We start from the raw sequence: 21,833 nt of genomic DNA, 5'->3' as shown, positions 1-21,833 counted from the left end.
AAAGTTTTGATTCTAAGATATACAAGCACAGAATAAACATGCTCATTTCAAAGTGGAGGAATAAGAAGATGCCAATAAAGGATCAGACCAAGATAAGACTGAAAGCCAGCACGGCAAACACATAGCCCTGCAGTGCCATGTCTAGCATCCAGCGTACATGGAGTAATGATTTGAGCTCCTGAGTACTCTTGGAACGCCTCGTCTTATGGCCTTGATGCCTATGGGCCATATAGTCTTCTCTTGAAATGACTGTGCTTGCTGCCATGGCTTTCCTTGGTGGTTGTTCCTTATGCTCGCCATCTTCAACATCCTGGCATCTCTATTGCAGGTGCATATCTTATTCTTCATCCTGTATACATTGTCCCCTCAGTGGAGTTCGTGTGGGGATTCTGAGCCTGCCATCCATTGTTTGGCCTCTGAAGTGGTTTATCCTTGAAGTCTGGGTGACTAGCTCTACGACTGTGGCATTCTGACGTTTATAAAAGTGGCTCCACATGAGCTCAGTATATCCACCTGCATTTTATCAGCATTCTAATATTTTCAAATCTCCACAAAATGCCACCATATTTAGGCATACATTTTCAATGGTCTCAAACATTTTTAAACCCCTGCCTCTAAACTCTCCTAAATTCCCCCTTTCACAAACCATTTCCAAAGTCCTAAGAACCACATGGTCAGGTTTTGTCACAGCCATGACTTTGTTCCTTGTACTAATTTTGCAGAAGTTGTTACTTTTGTAATTTCTGTATAAAACCCTTGGCACAAAGGACTTAAAGGGGACTAGTTATTTTAGTCACATTTCATTGTTCTGGACCATACTGTTTCTGGGCTTTTGGTAAGGAGAAACAGCATGGTGGCAGGAGTGTGCACAGGAACAGGAAACAGAGAAGAAGAGGAGAGAGAGGAATTGCGGACACCCTCTTATCCCAAGACCCTGAACTTATTCTGTAAGCTTCATTACCTCAGCAGGTCTCTAACATTCAACATACAAAACTGTGGGAGACAGCTCACATCTACACCACAGCAGCGAAGTGGAGAAAACCATTTCTGATGAGTGACCCTGAGCTTTGCTTTGTAGGTGAAGTATTTATGTTTTTCTTTTTAAGTGTAGAAGGGAAGCATTAAGGAACAGGGCACAGACAATGCCAAGACTCAGAGTTCAGGAAGTGAAGTAGGAGGCTGATGAGGGGATAAGTAATGCAGACAGAAAGATGTGAAAATCTTGAGAGGTAATGAGAAGTCAAATAATAGCCACCAAAAGGCAACCCCCTTAAGGTATTTTCATGACTTAACTTGTCAAAGTCTTTGTTTGGGTAAAGAATACCCACCAGGGAATGCAGTATATGTTAACCAAACCCTTCTGCCAGGGCATTGTGCTTGCTAGGACTCACCTTGGCTGGCTCCCTGGGGCCCTTGAAGGGTGTTTCCAGGTACCCAAAGGGTGTATTCCTTTGTGCCTAGAGACTCGAGCCATATTCTGTCACAGGATTCTTTCATTAATAATGTATAAACTGTCCTCTTTTATCCATAGACGTATAAAGCTTTTAGAGCTGGCAAAGACCATGAATATCATATGGTCCAAGCCCAAAGCTAGCCAGGAAGAAATACTGCTGAGCTCGTGAGAGGCAGAGGAGAATTGGAATTCAAGTTTTTGGACCTTTAAGAACAAAACTTTAAGGCATTTTCAATGAAACAACAACAACAAAAACTATACCATAAGACAATAGGTACTTGTACCATAGTTTCACGAAAGAGGAATGATCATCATTGAAATAATCTGGAACAAGAACATTTCAGCTAATTAAGAGCTAAATTTAATTTATATAAATTTAGTTCTGAGCTTCCCAGCAACCAAGCAAAATGAGAGTTGTCATGGCTCATGTTTACTTCTACCTGGCAAAAGACAGCACAGAAACAAAAGATTTAAGTATGCACGAGGAGCAGATGGAACTTGTGGGCTCCATGACAGAGCCTTCAGTCATTCACTGCACAAACATGAAGATCCTGCAGAAGGTCCCTGAAGTGTAGTTACCAAGGAACTCCATACCTAGTGGAAGATAAACAGTTAAAAGCCAGCCTTTTAGGGGCTGTGCATCGGGGAAGCACAGGGTGCTGAGGTGGAGTGGAGATTCATAACCCGTGAGGGAGAAGGAACCTCCCAGAGGATCTTAATTGTTAATGGAGTCCGAATAGCCATCTGTGCAGCAAAGAAGGACGGGGTGACTGGGAATAGAGAGTCACTGTGAGGCAGGCAGACTTGAAGAGCCTGGTGGCTTGGGGGAGGTGTTTTCTGCACTCACACTGGCTATCGTGACATTCACACTGCAGAGCAGAGGTGAGGAAGGCACCAACTCAACAAACACACATTCACTCCCTGTCCTGCTGCCTGAGTTGAGAACCTCTTCATTCTCACCTGCATACCTGCTCCCATTTAAGAGATGAACCAGGAGTGTCTAACCCTTGAGTTGGTTTTCTGTCATTTGGATTTTGAGAACGAAAAATGAAAGACACACACACATACACACACACACACACACACAGAGAGAGGAGATTTAATTTTCAGGAGCAAACGTGCTTTCCTATTTAATGTTTCATGTGCTTTCCTTGGTCACCAGGTGAGGAAGGAATTTCCCTTACAGGTGACACACCAGAACCTAAGGACTGTGTGGCTCCAGAAGGACGAGAATGGCTAACCCACTACCTCAGACAGATGGCCCTCTACATAACCAGCTCTAGCATGCTCACAGTGAGGCTAACTCTCTCTGTACCTGGCCCCAGAAGAGACCTTTCCTGATGAACTCACATTGTGCCTCCTCCTCTATTCGCCCGTGCACTCACTCAGATCTCACTGCCCACTCTGCACTGCAGATGCCTTCTGCAGGCCACAGACTGATGATTTGTCCTTGTCCTTCTTAGGCAAGCAAGGTTGGATTTGTGGGATAAACTCAGTGCTTTTTGAAATGCTCCAGTAGCTAACTGCTGGGGGGAGATCTGGGGGCATTGATTCTATGATGCTGATAAAACGTAAACATTTAGAGTAATTTAGATCTTAGGTTAAAGATGATGGATTGTTTATGAAAATTACCTTCCACAGACTCGTGCAAACAGTGGAGTAGGCAACCTTGGGTCTTCTGTTACATGAGATGGGCAGGCCTGGGGGAAACTAAATAATGAAGATGTAAGGGACAGAAGGTCCAAATAGGCTCTACAGTGGCCTGTACCCTCATTTTGTCTTCTCTGAGCCGAGTCTTCAGGGTTTTCTGTCCACTGCTTGGAACCCTCTCCTCTGGGCCAGACTTTCTTTGAAGATGGAGGCTTCAGGGGCTAGTGAGATGGCTCAGTGGGTAAAGACACTTGCTACCAAGCCTGACCCTCTGAGTTCGATCCACACAACCTGCATGATGGAAGCAGGGGACCGGACCAACCCCTGAAAGTTGTCCTCTGAGGCATCTTTCTATGTGGATGCACCCACATATACACATACAGATAAACGAATTGTAATAAAAAAATAAGTAATGTTCAGGTTCCACCTTTTGAAACCTGGTGCTCTTTCCCCTGTCTCAATGTAGGTTTTGAGTCACAGTCATGAAGCCCACGGACACACCACACGGCTCTTCAGTGAGGTCAGAAAAACATCTTTTTTTTTTTTTTTTTTTTTTTTTATGTATAGATCCCTCTTGTAAAGATTCCTGGTTTTGCTAGGTGATTGTCGTCATGATTGGGTTAGGTGCGCTGGACTGGGAGCAGCCAGCAGGGCTTGTAATGTCTGGTGGGAACCTTGGTAACACCAGGAGCCTTCAAATCTGAGCAGCTGGCTTTGAGGAATGGTTGCACGTCTGCACAACTTAAAAATCTGCAGTTCGGGGGCGGGAGGGGGAGCGCGGGGGTGGGTCCCCACGCGTCCCATTTCTCTTCCGGGCTGTTGGTTGTGTTTTCGCTCAGTGCCAGTGCGGGGAGGCCAGGTGCGTCTTCTGGACCACTCGCTGCCCTTGCAGAGGTCCTTGGTTGTTAATTCAACCCCAGCTCGAGCCATCTCCCGATGATTCTCTCTCCTATTCCCCACTTTCCACTCACCCAGTTCCTTTCCTTTCTCCATAGGAGGAGCATACGCTGGGTGCTTATGTCCAGCCATCTCTTCTGACTTGGTAAGTCGAGGAAATGAACGAACCATTGTGTTCTTCACTGTGTGTGAGTCTTCAGGGAGCGGGTGGTGGCAAACAGTGGCGGAAACAGGGTCGTTTCCTCCCTCGCACTTTGTTGTAAAACAAGTTGTGGCCTCGTGACAGCTTAAGAGAAGCCCGGCAATTTTGCAAAGTGTTGCTTTAGACAGGACTTTCGAAAGGCATTTTACTCAGGCCACGAGAGAGGTCATTTTTCTCCTGTCCGACTGCGACTGCGGTTCTTTCAGTGGATCGCGCAGGGTGGGAGGCACGGGACCTGAGGCGTGCCTTGTGACCTTGACCTCCCTCTGGGGCAGGGCGGGACACTCGCGAGGTGACTCTGCCCTGGGGCCTGGGAGGGGGATGCACAGCCCGTCCCGACGGGTCTGGGTCCAGCCATCCGTGCGTGGGGCTCGCCGTGGGACCCCCCTCGAGCCGCAGTGGTCCGCGCGCGCGCGAGCGCCGCGCCCTGGGCCGGGGGAGCCCTGGCGGAGAGCGTGGACGCCGGCCGGCGGGAGGAGCGGAGAGGAGCGGGGCGTTGACTGGGAGGCTGGCTCCGCCCGGTCCCGCCCGCCTCTCTGGGCACCTAGCCGTGGCCGGGCGGGATCCACGGACTCCGCAGAACCCGCGCGGGCTCTCCCGCTCTCCTGCGGCCGCCGCGGCCGGCGCGGGGCCGCGCGGCGAGGCCGGATCCCTGCAGCGCGGGCGGGCGGGCGGGCGTCGTCGCAGAGCCCAGCCAGCCAGCCAGCCGCGCCAGGACTCCCGACTCCTGCAGGTACCTGCTGGGGTGCCCACCTCCCCGCGCGCCCGCGACACTTTTCCGTGCGACCCCTCAACTTTGGTGTACGTTCCCCCACCTTTTGCTGTTCTGGTCCCAGGTGGCTCAGGTCGCGGGGGCACGACCTCACAGGTCCGTGTGGCTCAGGGACTTTGCATCCTGCAGAGTGCCTGGCTTGCGGCTGCCTCCCCATCGTTCGGTCCAGGAGCCGGGAGCGCGGAGCCCGCCGTCGCTGGAACCCGGCTCTGCCTGTTGCTAGAACTGCAGACTGCCCAAACCTAGTGTGAGTCTCTTTGGACACCTGGGGAAGAGAGCTAGGACCAGCTTTTGGGGCAGGAGGTTAAGTGGAGGACCGACTGGAGACTGGGTGAGCCGGGGAAAGGCGGCACCTCGCGTGGGGGGTATCCCCGGGGCGTTTCCTAAGCCGGGAAGCCCTTCCTTTCCTTTCTCGGGAGGAGGCGCTTTCCTGGCAAATGTTAGTGTTTCCCCGGCCGTCTGCTCCGCCTTCTCTGCCATTTCTCCCCCTCCCCTCTGCCCTGCAGTGTTGCAAGGCGCCCCGAGACAGTTGCAGGCGAGGGGAGTACCCGGGGCCCTTGCCCTGGTGCGGCGCTGCGCCTGAGGACAGTCAGCGCGCTCTAGGTGGGGCGCCTTGGGGCTCACTGGGCCCGTGTGGAATGGTCTCCAGAGTCTCCGCATTTGAATCTGCAGTAGTGGCGCGAGGTGGGTTTGCAGGGTCTGGAACTAATTTCTTTCATCCTCGCTGGAAGCTCCTGTTAGACTTCAGGAAGTGCCTGGAACGAGCCAGACCTGCCGGCAGGGGCCGCGGCGAGCTTGACCCGGACGCCTTTCGCATTGCAGAGCTTCTGTTCCCTTGTGCCCCTCTCTACCCACCCCCATCCCGTGCCTTCTTGTCGGGATTTAGGATAGGAGCACCCTTGGTTACCCCTTCCTTACTCCTGTCTCGTCTGGAGAAACCAAGGTGATAGCTTAAATTTAGCGGCTCTTGGCAAGAACAGAATTCTGCCAAAAACTCCGTCGGCCAGTGAGAGTGACTAGAGGGGTCCGGGTGCTTAAGGAGAGGACGGGGTGTTCCTTTTGGATGAGTGGATTTGTGGTTCTTTAAAGCTGTTGGATATTCTCTTTCACTAAGTCTGCTGAAGGCAGTGAGACAGTGGGGGGTGGAGGGGAGGGCTGGAACAGAAACTTCCCACTCTTTGCATATATTTGTTTATACTATTTGCATAACCATCAGTTTAGGCCTGTGTGTAACTCTGGACTTCTTGCAAATACCTTCCCAAGCAAACAGGAAGCAAGCCTTTTCACTGGCACTTTGCCTCCTGCTAAAGGTACTGGTTTGCAAGAGTATCTGCTGATTCTGTACTTGAACTATTTCCCTGGGTCCATGGCTCTTTGAGGGGACCGATTCATCCAGTGTGTACTTGGCCAGCAATAGCGGATGGAGCCAGCGTTATTCTTGCTCTTTTCCTTCCTCACAGTTATCTTCCTTCTCCTCTTAAACCGTTTGTCATTTCAGGACTAGAAGTTGCCAGTGTTGGGATGGGGAGGAGAAGGTTATGCTAAAGGGATTAAGACCTCTGAGTCCAAGGTGTGTTGTGAACACTAAGGAAACTAATGGGATTTTGTGTGGGAGCCCACAATGCCTGCACACAACCATAAATGAAGGCAGCTTCGCTGTGTGGTTTGCCTAGGAGAGCAAGTGGGGAAGTCCAAAGTGTCCTGGATTTCTTCAGAAATGTTAAAATTCTAAAAGCCCCCAGTGCAGAATTGATGTCCTAGCTCTTTACTGATGCTGCGATAAATTACTCACAAAACAACCTGAAAGTGTGTTTGGCTTAAAATGCCTGTCTGTTGTGGCATAGAAATCACAGCGGCTCCAGCCTGAGAGAACTGGTCACTTACAGTCACAGTCAAGAAAAAAGCGTGGATTAATACACGTACACTGGTGCTCGGCCGCCTTTCTAGTATTTCATTCAGTCCATAGCCCCAGGCCCAGGGAGTGGTACTGCCCACAGTGGGCAGCTCATCTCACACCAACATATGTAACTGAGATAATCTTTCACGGACATTCTCAGTAGTCCTTCTCCCTGGTGATTCTAGGCCATGCTAAATTGACAGTTAAAAGTAACCATCACATGTGAGGTAGCCAGCAAACACCCAAATAAAGGTCTTTGTCTTCCTTCTTGTCTTCTTGGGAAAGGGAGAGACGGAGATTCCTGTTCCTTCTGTCTGTTAGAGTCTTCCCTGCACTGTAATCCTTCACAGCCAGCGTGGCAGCTCTCTGTCCTTCCACAGATTCCGATCTGTTCTTATGTGGCGTGCGGTGTTGGGATGTGTGTCATCCTGAAGAAAGCAGGTACCGTAGAGCTGTCTTTCCTCCTCTTCCTTTTAACATAGACAACATTTTAAAGCAGATAACATTTATTGGCTGCCTACGGTATTGGCTGGATACTCTGCTGGGTGCTTTCCTGGGGACTGTCTCATGTGAAGAGGTAAGGCTCGCATTCTTCATTTCACTGCAGTATTGATGTGGGAGCGTGCAGTGAATGGAGCCCCCTCTAGGTGCTTCAGAGTCTGATGGAGGCCAACCAGAGGCTGGCCTGAGGTTTCCCTAGGAGGGAAGGATAGCTGGCTAGGTAGGACCAGGCAGAGGGGAAAACGGGTCTTATTATTACTCCTGCTTCTCAGGTGACAGGATGGTGGATGTTTACAATGTCACTAGTGAGACATCTTTTCTAAAACCATTTTTGAGTTTTGAGACAGGGTCTCAGACTCATTATATAGTCAAAGATGACCTTGAACTTAAGACTGACCTCTGAATACTGGAATTACAGGTTCATGCTACCATGCTTGGCTTATACTGTGCTGGAGATTTACCCAGGGCTTTCTGTGTTCTGCATTCCGCCTCTTGTGTGGAATACCTACAAGGAGACGTCAGTCAAATAGAACAGACTACTAAGTCTGATAAATGGTTCTTTGTGGCTCCTTGACATAGGTCACCTCTCTTCATCTTTTCTATTTGGCTGTAAAGACTTAGATTGCTAATATTGTTACCTTGTACTAAGCACGAAATGCTAACCGCTTTTTACATGCATTAGCTCATTTCATTTTTAGGATCACCACAGGAGGTAGGCTTTAATAACTGCCCTGTTTTACATGGATAGGAAGAGACAAGGCCACCCAGCTAGGAAAACATAAAGCCAGAAGTCTGACTCCTGCAGTCTGCCTGCAGAGTCACTGTGAGGCTCCACACCCTTTGTCTGGTCCTAAGGCTGCCATGCTGTGGAATCTCTGAGTTTGGTGACGTGACTAGTAGAGGAGGCCCATTGCTTACCAAGAAGTGACTTTATGTTCTGTGTCTCAACCTTAAGAGGAACCATGAAGATTGGAATTTAAAAGTTCAGCTAATGCTTGAAGCAACTAGGGCCTGAGTCGTATTATGGCAGGAGACTGGTGAATACATACCAAGATTAACATGCAAAGTCAGGTGGTGGTGATGCACACTGCACACCTTTAATCCCAGCACTAGGGAGGCAGAGGCAATAGGAACGCTATGAGTTCGAGGACAGCCTGTTCTACAGAGCAAGTTCTAGGACAGCCAAGGCTACACAGAGAAACTTTGTCTCAAAAATAAAACAAAAACAAAACAAAACAAAAAACAAAGAAACAACAATAACAAACTAGAATTAGAAAGCTTTGTCTTTTCCAGCCTGCTTCTCTGTGAACTCTGTTCAGCTGATTTGAAAGGAGTGAAGGAAGGCAGAACCTAAAAATCACCAACTAGACAAACATCATGGTTGTTTCTAGATGATGTATGAGAAACCTAGACAACTCATGGAACACTTTATCCCCTAGTTAAATTGATTAAATTTAGTACCGTGGGCATGAAGGGCAGGTGTCATCTGAGATGTGATCTTAATAGATCTGGATACTCAGGCTATTCAAGGCAAACCCAGGTAGGTTTGGTAACTACACAGTACCTGGGAAGAGCCACAGTAACACTCACATTCCCTAACCTAGTGTCCGGAGGAACTTTCCCAAGTTTGTCCCATGGAGTCCTTACAGCAACTTGATTATAAGTCACAGCAGGGCAGGGCTGGCAGGATGGAGGGGATAAGCCTTGAATGTGGAAACAGCCAGGTCGGTCCTGATTCCAAACCCAGTATCATGCAACCTCACTCTTTTCCTGTCTCCAGCGGAGAGTCCTTGGAGGTAGCTGAGTTAGAATTATATTCTGAAGCCAACTGTTTTTCTTTCTCTTTCTTCTCTTTCCTGAGATAGGGTCGTAAGTACCCCAGGTTGACATCAAACCTAATATGTAGCTGACCATAAGTTTAAAGTGTTAAACTTCCTGCCTCCACTTTCTTAGTGCCGTGATGATAGGCACGCACCCCTAAGGCACTTATGCAGAACTGGGGATCAAACTCAGGACTCTGTGTGCTAGGCAAGTACTCTACCAGCTGAGCCACACCAGGAGCCTCAGGGCTGAGTTTTCAGCGCTGACCTTGGTCTGGTGCTAAGTGGGACAAGGGAAAGAGAGTAAATAAGAGAGGAAGAAGAGAACATATTGTTGTTGTTATTTTACTTCCTCATGGGGCTGCTATTGCAGGGTGCAAAGAGAGAACACGAGCTAGGTTGAGTGCAGTAAAATGCTTAGAGCGCGGAATGAAATACAAAAGCTGGTTGGGAGCTTCAGATTCTTGGCTCTATTATTTTTCGTCAACATCTTTTGAAACTTTGCAGGGTGAGCACATTGTAAAAAGCAATCGTTAGTAACCCCAAAATAGTTACTAGCCTAGTTTGTAGCATTTTTTCTTCTTTGTTTGGGGTGGATATTGTCTCACTTTCTTTGGAATCCTGCAGAGCCTTTGACCATGATTTTCTTGGAGGAGATACGGTATAAATATTGTCTTTAATTACACAAGTGTTGAATGATAAGGGCTTCTGGTCTGCTTGCTTTTATCCAACAGTGCTTCAGTTGAGCAATCAGTGTTTATAGCAGCTGGCTTCAGTGAGCTTGGGGATCTTCCACACGCATGAAATGCCCTGTTTACTGTCAGGAGAGCACCTACTAGATGCTCATTGAAGCTAATGATTAACGTGCGCAGACAGATATTTGACCTACAAGAATTTGAGTACCTGTCTGGTAATACATACTATGCTAGAAGCTGGGTATACTGTAGTAAGGGTGACAAAAGGAAGAGAGAAGGTAGCTTTGTGGGTGTGTGTGTGTGTGTGTGTGTACGCCTGCGCACCCTTGTATATGCACACAGGGAGAGACAGACATTAAGCTGTTTTGATGAGGCCAGCACACGATGGATGTTACCAGTTTGAATGTTAAATCTCATTCAAAACTCCCATGGAAACACTGGAAATACTACTTAACTAAATATTATTTAGTTACATTTACTGGACACCTAGTAACCCAGCCATGTTGCCACATAAAACTAAACTAAACATTTCATCAGGTTTAGCAAGGATGCTAACCATCAGGTCAATAGTGAATGTCACCATTATCTTGCTGTTCCTTAAAGAAAGAACACTCAGCCAGCCATTTAAAAGTATAGGTAATAAGAGTGAGCTAGTACCATAGAATTGAAATTGATACAAAGAATCCATTTGCTGTGTTAAGATCTCCCTCTCCTTCCCTTTTCTCCTCTTCCCCTCCTGCTTATCTTCCTCAACAGGGTCTGTCTATGTAGTCCTGGCTGACCGGGAGCTCTCTCTGTAACACCAGGTTGGCTTCAAACTCAGAGAAATGTACCCACCTCTGCCTCTCTCCCGAGTGTTGGGTTAATGTAAGCCACCATGCCCAGTGTGTTAAGACTTTTTTGGTCAAGAAGACTTAAACCCTAGCAAGTAGTGTTTTCAGATATAAGACAGTCAGCAGATTGGACCTAGGACCTTGGATATGTTTACATCTTTTTATTTTCTTCTGCTATGGAAAAGTCTGGCTTTCTTAAACTCTGATTTGTGTGCCAAGGTAAACATAAGAGTATCCTCTATGATTTATTTGAGGTAAAATTGCAATTGGCCAAAGATATGGGAGACTTTGTGGTTAAAGGCCGTGGTTTGTGCATTTGGACTAAGATGCTTTGGTTCTGGCAAGGATGTTTCTACATTCTGGTCTTTGAGGTCAATAAATAACACACCGTAGGCAGTAGTTTTCTTGTGGGTTTTTATGATGCCTATTTTATAAGTGCAGGGACTTCATGAGACCACTGAAGAGACTTCATTCTAAGGCATCGATAGGTACAGTTGGAGCAAGAGCATCCAAAGCTGAGGATTGAGTGCTAAACATTGAGAGAAGGTTGTAGGAGACCGCTTGGGAGGAGCCTGAAAAGTGGGGCAGGGGCTAGATCATGCTGTGGCTTTTAAGCCAAGTTCAAGTCAAGCCTCTGTTCTGGCTTATTCAGAGGGCAGTGGAAACAGCTCAGAATCCATTTTCATGCAGGCATTAGATCATGAGGCCCAGCTTCAGACAGTTTAGCAAATGATCCTTCATGCTGGGACTTGGGTACAATGTGATGTAGAAACAAGGAAATAAGATGAAGTATCAGTAATATTTTTCCTACTGTGATATAATGCCATAAAGAAGAGCAGCCTACAGAAGGAAGAGTTTATTTGGTTTATGGTTCCAGAGGGAGAGTCCATAAGAGTAGGAGAGCCATGGCTGTAAGCAGATGGAGCACAAAGCTAACAAATCACACTTTAACCATAACTGTGATGCAAAGAGAATGAGTTAGAAGTGGGATGAGACTATGAAATCTTAAAGCTAACCCATTAATGTATTTTCTTTTTCAAGGCTATACTACCACTCCAAACAGTGTCACCAACTGTTTACCAAGTGTTCAAATACCTGAGCATGTGAGAGACAGCTCTTACTGAAAACACCATAAGAGGGCTACATACTCAGGCTTGCAGACCCATGCACACCCAGATCTTTAAGGAGACAACAGTGCTCATTTTTGACACAAGTAGAGAACCTCAAAGAGTACTTTGCACCATTTATCCAAATTTATTTCATGAACACTGCCCTTACCATCCTGAGTAGAGGACAATGCAGCCACTTTTGATGTGAACTGATAGACTAAGATCAGAAAGGAGAGGAGAACCTCCCCTATCAGTGGACTTGGGGAGTGGCATGCATGCAGAGGGAGGAGAGAGGGTGGGATGGGGAGGGGAGGAGAGAGGAGCTTATGGGGGGATGCAGAATGAATAAAATGTAATTGATGAAAAATAAAAAAAAAAGAACTACTCAAATGGGTGAGGGTAGAGTGGTTGTGAATTTCCCTACTTATCTTATGTAGGAAGCACAAAGATGTGAATCTTTGTGCAAATCAGGTTAAGAAAGCCACCACATTTTACTCTGGGTCACCTGGGGTTTTCAGTATGCATTTCTGTTTTTTGTGTGGTGAAAATTTTCTTGCAATATGGTGGTATGGGAGGGAAGTGGACACCTGCCCAAAGGTACTGGGTAAAGCTGGCTTCTGCGGTTCAGCCCTCAAGCCACCAATGTCCCTGTTGGCTGGTGACGACAGCACTCTTTGGATTTGTTTTGCCTTCTAGCTCGCTTCTATCTTGTTCTTCCTCATATCAAGAACTGGAAAACCCAGAGAGAGGTAGGTGCATGTAGGAAATGAGTTGGAAAAAAGGAGGTATGAGAATTAATTTTAATAAGTCAAATTAAAAGCATTTTAAAACTTACATTGCCTGGGGATCTCATTATTTTGTATTTTTTTTTTATGTTCATAAAATGTAGAGTTAGTCATAGCAGACTGGGCAAAACATTAAGAAACATCCCTCCAGGAAGGCTTTCAGCATCCGAATGTGGCTGTTTTGAAGCATAAACGCATCCTCCCCTTTTCTTTTTACGTAAAGGTGTGAATACTACACCAGCCGCAGTGTAAATTGTATTATATCTTTTAAGAAGTTAAGTAAAAATTTTCTTTCTACCGCATGTAGTAGTCACTGGGGCAACATGTTACAGCAGAAGACACTTGCTTGGCTCTCTGACAATTCTGTTGTAAATATACTGAGGATTTATGGTTTGGCAATGCACTGTTTCCGTTTAGCAGCAATAAACATTTTTCTGAAACCCTCTGGAAATGCCACAACATATCAGGGCTCAGCCTGGGTACAGAGAAACGAGAACTTACATGATGGCTTGCATATGACTCTCAACATTTATATCTTGAAATTGTAATTGTGATGACACTAAGGGCATGGATGAATATCTAGGTTGATTCCAGTTCCTCGCTATTATAAATAAAGCTGCTATGAACATAGTTGAGCAAATGTCCTTGTGGTATGTGGAGCATCTTTTGGGTATATGCTTAGGAGTGGTATAGCTAGGAGTTGAGGCAGAGCTATTCCCAAAATTCTGAGAAAGTGCCAGATTGATTTATAAAGTGGTTGTACAAGTTTGCACTCCCACCAGCAATGGAGGAGCGTTCTTTTTCCACATCCTCTCCAGCATGTGTTGTCACTTAGTTTTTGATCTTAGCCTTTCTGATGGGTGTAAGATGTAGTCTCAGAGTCGTTTTGATTTGCATTTCCCTGATGACTAAGGACATCGAGCATTTCTTTAAGTGTTTCTCTGCCATTAGAAATTCCTCTGTTGAAAATTCTGTTTAGCCCTGTACCCCGTTTTTTAATTGGATTATTTGGTTTGTTGTTGTTTAATTTCTTGAGTTCTAGGATATTATCCCTCTGTCAGATGTAGAAGATGGAGAAGATCTTTTCCCAATCGATAGGCTGCAGTTTTTTTAAATTAATTTATTTATTATGTATACAATATCTGCATGTATGCCTTCATATCAGAAGGGGGCACCAGATCTCATTATACATGGTTGTGAGCCACCATGTGGTTGCTGGGAATTGAACTCAGGACCTCTGGAAGAGCAGTCAGTGCTCTTAAGCTCTGAGCCATCTCTCCAGCCCCCTAGGCTGCCGTTTTGTTGTTGACACTGTCCCTTGCTTTACAGAAGCTTTTCAGTTTCATGAGGTCCCATTCATTGATGTTGATCTCAGAGCCTGAGCTGTTGGTGTTCTGCTTGAACTTCACATGTCTGGGTGTTTGGAGGTGTGGGGTCTTTGGGAAGTCATTAGGATTAGGTGAAGTTGTGTGGCTGGAACCCCTGTGATGGAATCAGTGGGTCTATAAGGACAGAAAGAGAGAGACAGCTTTGCACACTTACTCCCATGCACTATGTGCAGCTGCTGTGGGATTAGCATGCAGCCAGGCCTTCCAAGACTCCAGAACCACGAGCGAAAAAACCCTGCATTCTTTATAAATCACCCGGCCTCAGGTGTTTTGATAGCAGCAGAAAGTGACCTGAGCTTAATAAGACTTCTTAACACACTTGCTGCCACCCAAGGAAAGGTGCTTTGGTGTAAAAGACACTTCCCTGGCAGCCCTCTCTACTTCTCTCCACTTTGAATGGGAAAGCCCCCTCCTTTTATTAAAAACAAGCAAACCAATAAACAAACTTAATTTTATTATTTGTGTGTGTGTGTGTGTGTGTGTGTGTGTGTGAGTGTGTTGTCTGTGTACGTGTGTGGACCCAGAGATTGAAGACAAATGTCTTCCTCAGTTATTTTTCCATCTTCTATTTTGTGGCAGGGTCTCTCGCTGGACCTGGAGCTCACTGATTCTGCTAGACTAGCTGGCCCATGAGTTTCAGGGGTTGTCTTGTGCATCCCTCCCTAGGACTGAAATCACAGGTGCCTGCTGCCGTGCTTTTAATTGGCTGTTGAGATAGGAACACTGCTACTTATGTTTGTGAGACAGGCACGTTGTCGACTGAGCCATCTCTCCCACCCCTACTGCTTTTTTTTTTTTTTTTTTTTTTTTTTTTTTTTAGTAGAACATTAACTTAGTCATATTTCCACCAGACTTCTCCCACATGCCTAGTGTGAATCAGGTATTGATATCATGGGGTTTCAGGGATATTGATGTGAATTAATGGGGCTCTACAAACACAAATTTGTAGAGGTACCTGTTTAGCATTGGACTCTCTCTCTCTCTCTCTCTCTCTCTCTGTGTGTGTGTGTGTGTGTGTGTGTGTGTGCACGCATGTGTGTGTTGTAGGAAGGAAGCAGGGAATGCAATGAAAAACTTGGAAGAGCTGGCTTTTTTTGCTGATATCTTTTTATTTAATTTTTAAAAAAAATTGTTTTTTATTTTGCCTGCATATATGTCGGTGTACTACTTGTGTGCCAGGAGAGGATGCCAAATGCCATGGGATTGAGGTTATAGATGGTTGTGGGCCACCATCACTACTTGGGAGTAGCTCTTTGTCTCTATCTGGATGTTATCTGGGTGGATGGCAACACCAAGGGTGTCCCTGTTAGTGCCTGTTGCCAGCTTCTTGTTTGTGCTCTATTATAGCATTTGGGTGGGCAGGTGGAATGGGCTTAGCTAGTTACATGCTTTATCAATTAAGTGACTTCCAGTTTTTGTCAGGAGGACCCTGGATCCTGCTTCTTTCAAGTGAGGCATCTCACCTACTTCTTCTATTCTAGAAACCTTGAAAAAAAAATCACATCATGTTGGTTCACGACAACAAATTTCTATTACATATGCTCAAAGATCCCCAAAGGATGTAAGAGACGTGCAACTCCTATTGCATAACATTTTAAAGACTCATTTTATGGTTTTTCCCGCTGAGTTGAAAAGGGAGATGCATGAAACTCAACATCATTATTTGCAGAAAAGGAGCCAAGGATGCCCTTAATGGACTAAGAAAATGAGGTCTCTAAAGATCAGCCCTGCTGTTCCCCAGGCTTATTCCCCAAGGACTTCTCCTGTGTGTGCCTATAACCTTGCAGGTTAGCATCAGATAAGTGGGAGGAACTCTTATGTTAGAATCCCAGTTGTTACTTAGATGACTCTTACAGTTCTTGTAGTATTTAATGACAAAAATAGTAAACATCAATGCAAGTCTTACAGCACACCAGACATTCGTATAAATATGATGTACATATTTACCTATTTAGTTCTGCTTGATTGTAGGCACAATTATCTTAAAGTCACTGTAGTCTCTCACCTATCAAGAGTTATCTGTGTATCTGTGTTAGAATGTTTTTTTTCATTATTGATATATTAATTATCTGTGTACCTATGGATCTATCTACTTATCTAAGTATCTAACTGTGATGATTAAAACTGGTTGTAAAGTTGACAAGATCTAGGCCAGTGGTTTCAACATTCCTAATGCTTCAACATTTTAGTGGACTTTCATACAGTTCCTCATGTTGTGGTGACCCCAACCATAAAATTAATTTGCTACTACTTTATAACTGTGATTTTGTGACTGTTATGAATTGTGATGTAAATATCTGTGTTTTCGGATGGTCTTAGGCAACCCTTGTGAAAAGGTTATTCAACCCCCCACCAAAGGGGTTGTGACCCTCAGGTTGAGAACCACTGACCTAGAAAATAAGCCTTTGGGAATGCCTTGAAGGATTACCTCAGTAAGGTTGATTGAGGTGGCAAGACCCATCCTAACTAACCATGAGTGGCATCATTCAATGGGCTGGGGTCCTGGACTGAATGAAAAGTAGAAAAGGAGCTGAGCACCAGCATTCATCACCTCCTGCTTCCTGACTGTGGACTAAGTTTTCTGCTACACATGCCACCATGCCTTCCCTATCATGGTGGACTTCTTTTCAAACTGTAAGGCAAAAGAAGCCCTTCCTCCTTTAAGTTGCTTTGGTAAGGTAATTTGTTGAAGCAATGATAGAAATCTGTCTGTCTGTCTATCTATCATCTATTTATCTGTCTACCTATCATGTATTTATCTATCATCTATCTATATTGTCTGTCTCTCTCTCTCTCTATCTGTCTGTCTATCTGTCTATCTATCACTTTACTGAGTGAAACATCCATCAGTAGTGAATCATGAGTATGCCTGCCTCTCTGCATTAGTCTGGGGATTCAAAGGGTCATTCATTTATTCACACATTTATTATTTATTGTTGGGCATTAAGGATACAAAGATTAAGGAAAATGAGAATCCATTCCTTTGAGGGTCTTCCAGTGCAGGGTGGCAACAGTAAACTGGTCACTCTATTACAGAGAGCAAACTAAACACTCTGGTCAGGCAAACACAGGGGCTCGTGGTTGTAGGGGTGATGCAGGCATGGGTTGGGAGTAGCAGGAACCTGGGGTCAGGAGAACAGGATCAAGCTGAGTCTTGGAGGGCACTCTGAGTAGACAAAGCAATGTGGAGACCCAGGGTCATTTGCAGGTGGGGAACTTTTAATAATTTCAAGCAATTCTTCATTAGTCTTAGAGGATGAGTTGGGTTGTGGCAGGTGAGGTTGATGGATGAGAAATGATGACAGTGGTTAACACTGTGGTGATAATTTATCATTGTCCTAAGCATGGAGAACTCTATGTCTATTTCCTCCTCTTTCTCCTTCCTAGCTGCTCTACATGAGATATAGTTGGTGTTCAGTATCTGTACTTTAAGAATCAGGAAACTGAGGCTGATGCAGCTTAATCAGATTTTCTAACACTACTTCCCCACTTAGTGGGGAACTTGCATTTTTTGGTAAGCATCCTGGATCTGGTTTTTTTATCCTGAAGGCTGAAGAGCCTACTGTGTGTGTGGTGTAACAAAATTCAACCTGGTTTCAATTTGAGGGTAAGGAATGAGAATGGGCAGAACACAAGGGCATAGTTAGTCTACTGTGCCCACTCAGAAGAAGCCAGCAGAATATCTGAAGGGATCAGAGACAGGCAGGATACAGAAAGGAAGATACGTGAGGGATTCTGGTAACATGACTGTGTTTATCCCTGGCATTGTCTTCATGTCAGCGCTGTGGGTGGTGAGGGGGAAGATGTGTTGGCTGGCATGATTTCTGGATGTCTAACTTGAAGTTCAGGTGTGGTGAGGGGAGAGTGTGAATGAAAGATTCGGATGTGTTTAAGGACCCAGAGTATTATTCAAGAGGAGAAGGGGGCAGTTACAGGAGCCCAGAATGTGTGTGTGTAGTGGCGTGGGGTGGGGGGGAAGAAGGGAAAGAGAGAGCAAGCACCCAGGGGCTACATTCTGTCTTTGGATGGGGGGTTAGATAGAACTGGCCAGGCAGAGCAGGGGTACAGGAAGGGTTGGTTGGGAATGACTAGGGTGAAGAGAAAACAATCTGGTGATCTGGAGGTTGTCTCCAGGCCGTGGCTATCTTCGGTTTGGCTCACAATCTTAAACATGAACAACAATAGTTTACAATGTTTAAAAATATTGTAAAAATAAGATTTGTGAGCGTTCCTGACAAATTGGATGATGTAGCCTCCTGAGACCCATGGGTGAGAAACATCAGTGAGCTGGAGAGAGCTCAGCGTTTTGGTTGGGCTAGTACACTTTTGTTTCAGATAGTGGCCACGGATCCTCCTACTCTCACTTTGGGCATCTGTCTAGTCCCTGAAGGTATTTAATTTGTGGCCTTAGATTTAAAACTTGAGCAGAGGAGGTAGAATTTCCTAGGGACTTATACATGTTATAAGAGGGGTGAGAGGAACAGTTAGGGATGGTGTTAGTGGAAGGGAATGGCAGAGCCTAGGGATTTCCAGAATGGCAAATGCCAATGTCCTGTGAACCACACGTAGACGGGGAAGCATCTTTGGGGTTTGGCTCCTTGGAGATGCCCTTAGCAAAAACATGTGTGCAGTGGTAGAAGAGGAATGAAGGATGAGTGTAGAAAATAACTTTTGAGAGTTGTATGGTGGACCAAGGGGCATAATTTAGTGATAAAGTGTTTGCTGAGGAAGCATGAAAACACGAGTTTGAACCCTAGAATCCACATATAAAAAGATGTGCATGGTATACACTTCTAATTCCAGCATTGGGGATGTGGAGATGGATAATGAATGAAGAAGATATTCAAGATTAATCTCTGGCCATATAAAAAATAAATATATCTACATATATACATGTACATATGTACACATACATGTGTATATGTACACACATATACATACCCATACATTTATGCACACATGTACATATACACATTCATATGCAAATATATACATACACACATGTACACACATAGCCACACTGCTGTGTTGCAGTGAGGCTTTCATGGATGTTTTAGTGTGTGGGTGTGTGTGTGTTTTATATCTGAAGGATTGAGAACATCTTCATCAAGACGTATGTGATTGATGCCACTTAGTACTTTATTTGTGCTTGATTTACATTTTTTGAGGGGGTTACAGTAGTACAGGGGACTGAAGCCAAGTCTTCAGTGCATGCTAGGCTAGCACTCCTCCACTGAGACACACCCTCAGCCCTTGACTACATTTTAAAAGTTTTATTATTTAATTATTTAATCACTTTACGACCTGATTTCATCCTCTTCCCTCCTCTCCTCCCAGTCCCACCTTCATGCCCCTTTCCCCTCATTGCCTCCTCTTCTTCCTCTCAAAGAAGGGGAGACCCCCCAAGGGATACGAATCCCCAACGGGTACCTCAAGTTGCAGCAGGACTAAGTACATCCTCTCCCACTGGGGCCCGACAAAGCAGCTCAGCTAGGGGAAAGGGATCCAGATGTAGGCAACAGAACCTTGACTACATTTTATAGGAAAGTAGAGGAGTCCAGTCTGAGCAAGCGTTAGTGGATTATTCCAAAAGTGGCTGTTGCTATTAAAACAAAACCTGCCAGGAGACAGAATGGGCAAGGTGCTCTTGTGTTCCTGTGATGCTGGTTCTTCTGTGTCAGATCTTTCCATGGCATCACTAACTTACTGCAATGAGCCTTGAAATGCTGTTTTACATTTCTATCATCTCTGGGTCATATGGTGCCCTAGACACATGGTGGTTTACTACCAGCGCCATGAATCCAAGTGCTGCTCATTTCCATTTATCATGTGCCAGGTAGATTCTGTGCGGTGATTTTATCAACAGTTCCACCCCTACTACAAAATACCCTGTGTGTTTTTATTGGTTTTATTCCCTATTACTCATTTTTCATTTACTTGTTTATATTTGTTTTACAATACACTTGATTCAGTGATGTGTGTGTGTGTTACAGCTGAGTTCTTTTTGATTAAGGGAAAAACTGTTTTCCATCTGCAGTACCTGATAGATAGGCTTTTGTTGTTGTTGTTGTTGTTGTTGAAGTTTTGACCATAATTTCAAAAGCACATTGGTGGTGATTCTTTTTCCTTTTCTCTCATTTAACGTAATGGGCAAGAGGACTTGAAAAAGAGAATGTGAAAAGTGCAAGTTAATCAAAAGTTTGTCAATTGATTCAGCAAATAATTTTTAAGAACCTATTATGTGTCAGATGAGGTTTTAGACACTTGTAGTAGTGTGGTTTATACAGCAGAGTGAGAATTCTAAAGAAATAGAGTTTCTAAGTATGTGTGTGTGTGTATTAATTTTGTTTCATTATGTTTTGATTTATTTCATGTGCATGCATAAGTGTTTGTCACATGTGTGACACAAGCCCACACATATGGGCATGGCTGTGTGTGAAGATCAGAGGACTACTTATGAGAAATTCTTCCACCATGTGGGATCCAGGGATCAAACTCAGGTTTTTAGGTTTGGCAGCAGCCACCTCTACCTATAGAGCCCTCTAGCCAGCCTTCTTCCTAAGTATATTTTAGGGAGTGACGAATACTAACGATTAAAAATAAGTCAAGGAAAGAACCAATTTTAGGAGATAGTGGTGTCTTATTTTTTTTTCATTATTTATTTAACTTGAAAACAAACTATTTTTTTTTGTGTGTATGTCTGCTTTACCTGCCTGTGTTGTGTGTTTGTGCATTATTTTTGTGGCTGGTGCCCAAGGACCCAGAAGGGGACACTAGAGTCCCTGGAACTGGAGTTACATAAAAATGATTGTGAGCTTTTGTGTGAGTGCTGGGAATTGAACCTGGGTCCTCTAGAAAAAAAGCTAGTGCTCATAAGGTCTGTTCTATTTCTCCAGTCTCAGGTACTGACATTTTAGACCAGATAAACATAGGAAGGTCTCCTCAAGGTCACATCATCAAACTATTGACTGAAGAAAGTAAGAAAGCAAACCTGGGGGCTGGATGGCTCAGAGGTTAAGAGCACTGGCTGCTCCTCCTAAGGTCCTGAGTTCAATTCCCAGGAACCACAAGGTGGCTCACAACCATCTATAATGAGATCTGGAGCCCTCTTCTGGTGTGCAGGTGTACATGCAGGCAGAATACTGTATACATAATAAATATATAAATACACCTTTAAAAAGCTATTGTAAGAAAGCAAGCCTGGACTGCACCTGTGACTAGAGCCTTCTGAGAAGAGATCATCTAGGCCCTTAGGCACACAGCTCACTGGCAGGAATAAGCATGATCAGGAGGAGCCTTGGGGGTAAGAGCTTGAGCTGCTGAATAAGAACAGCAGAGGGAACTTTGACTGACTCCAAGATGGAAGCTGCTAGATGGTGACACAATAGCAATAACATGTGACTTACTAGAGGAATTCACAACCTCTTTTATTTTTTTGGTGCCAAAGGCCCTTGCGGCCATCAGAGAGGCAATACACCATTTTTCAGAATAATATTTTTCTTCTCTTATATATTGCAACTTCAGTTCCCCTCCTCCAAGTCTCCCCACTCTGCAGATCCACCCTCTTCCCTCAGAGAAGAACAGGGTCATCAACCAAACACATAACATAACATTGTACCACAACAAGCTACAGTAAGGCCAGGCACATACCATCACATCAAGGCTGGACAAGGCAACCTAGTAAAGGGAAAAGGGTCCCACAAGTAGGGAAAAGATTTAGAAACACTCCCTGCTCCTAATGTCAGAATAGTGTTTTTACAACATAAAACAGAGTGCAAAACAGAAAAGCCATGGGATATAAAGGACTTCTACTGTACTGAAATGTATTTAT

The 21,833-nt window shown here is 44.9% G+C and overlaps 1 protein-coding gene across 5 annotated transcripts in view; it reads left to right on the top strand.

The window, feature by feature from the left end:
* The first annotated feature begins 3,909 nt into the window (after window positions 1-3,909).
* Window positions 3,910-21,833, top strand: part of Kcns3 (potassium voltage-gated channel modifier subfamily S member 3) — a 54,350-nt gene continuing 36,426 nt past the window's right edge. The window contains exons 1-2 of one of the 5 annotated variants that reach the window (XM_060365887.1): window positions 3,947-3,962; window positions 4,099-4,145. The gene's annotated coding sequence lies outside the window, so the exon portion shown is untranslated. Of the gene's footprint in view, window positions 4,146-4,501; window positions 4,936-4,975; window positions 5,222-5,470; window positions 5,659-21,833 lie in introns of those variants that run through there. The other 4 variants (XM_060365873.1, XM_021642314.2, XM_021642315.2 and 1 more) reach the window with 4 other exon arrangements.

The sequence above is a fragment of the Meriones unguiculatus genome, chromosome 1 (assembly GCF_030254825.1).
Source record: "Meriones unguiculatus strain TT.TT164.6M chromosome 1, Bangor_MerUng_6.1, whole genome shotgun sequence".
Lineage (NCBI taxonomy): Eukaryota > Metazoa > Chordata > Mammalia > Rodentia > Muridae > Meriones > Meriones unguiculatus.
The sequence above is the reverse complement of the archived record's forward strand: the minus strand, read 5'-3'. Positions and strand labels throughout refer to the sequence as shown.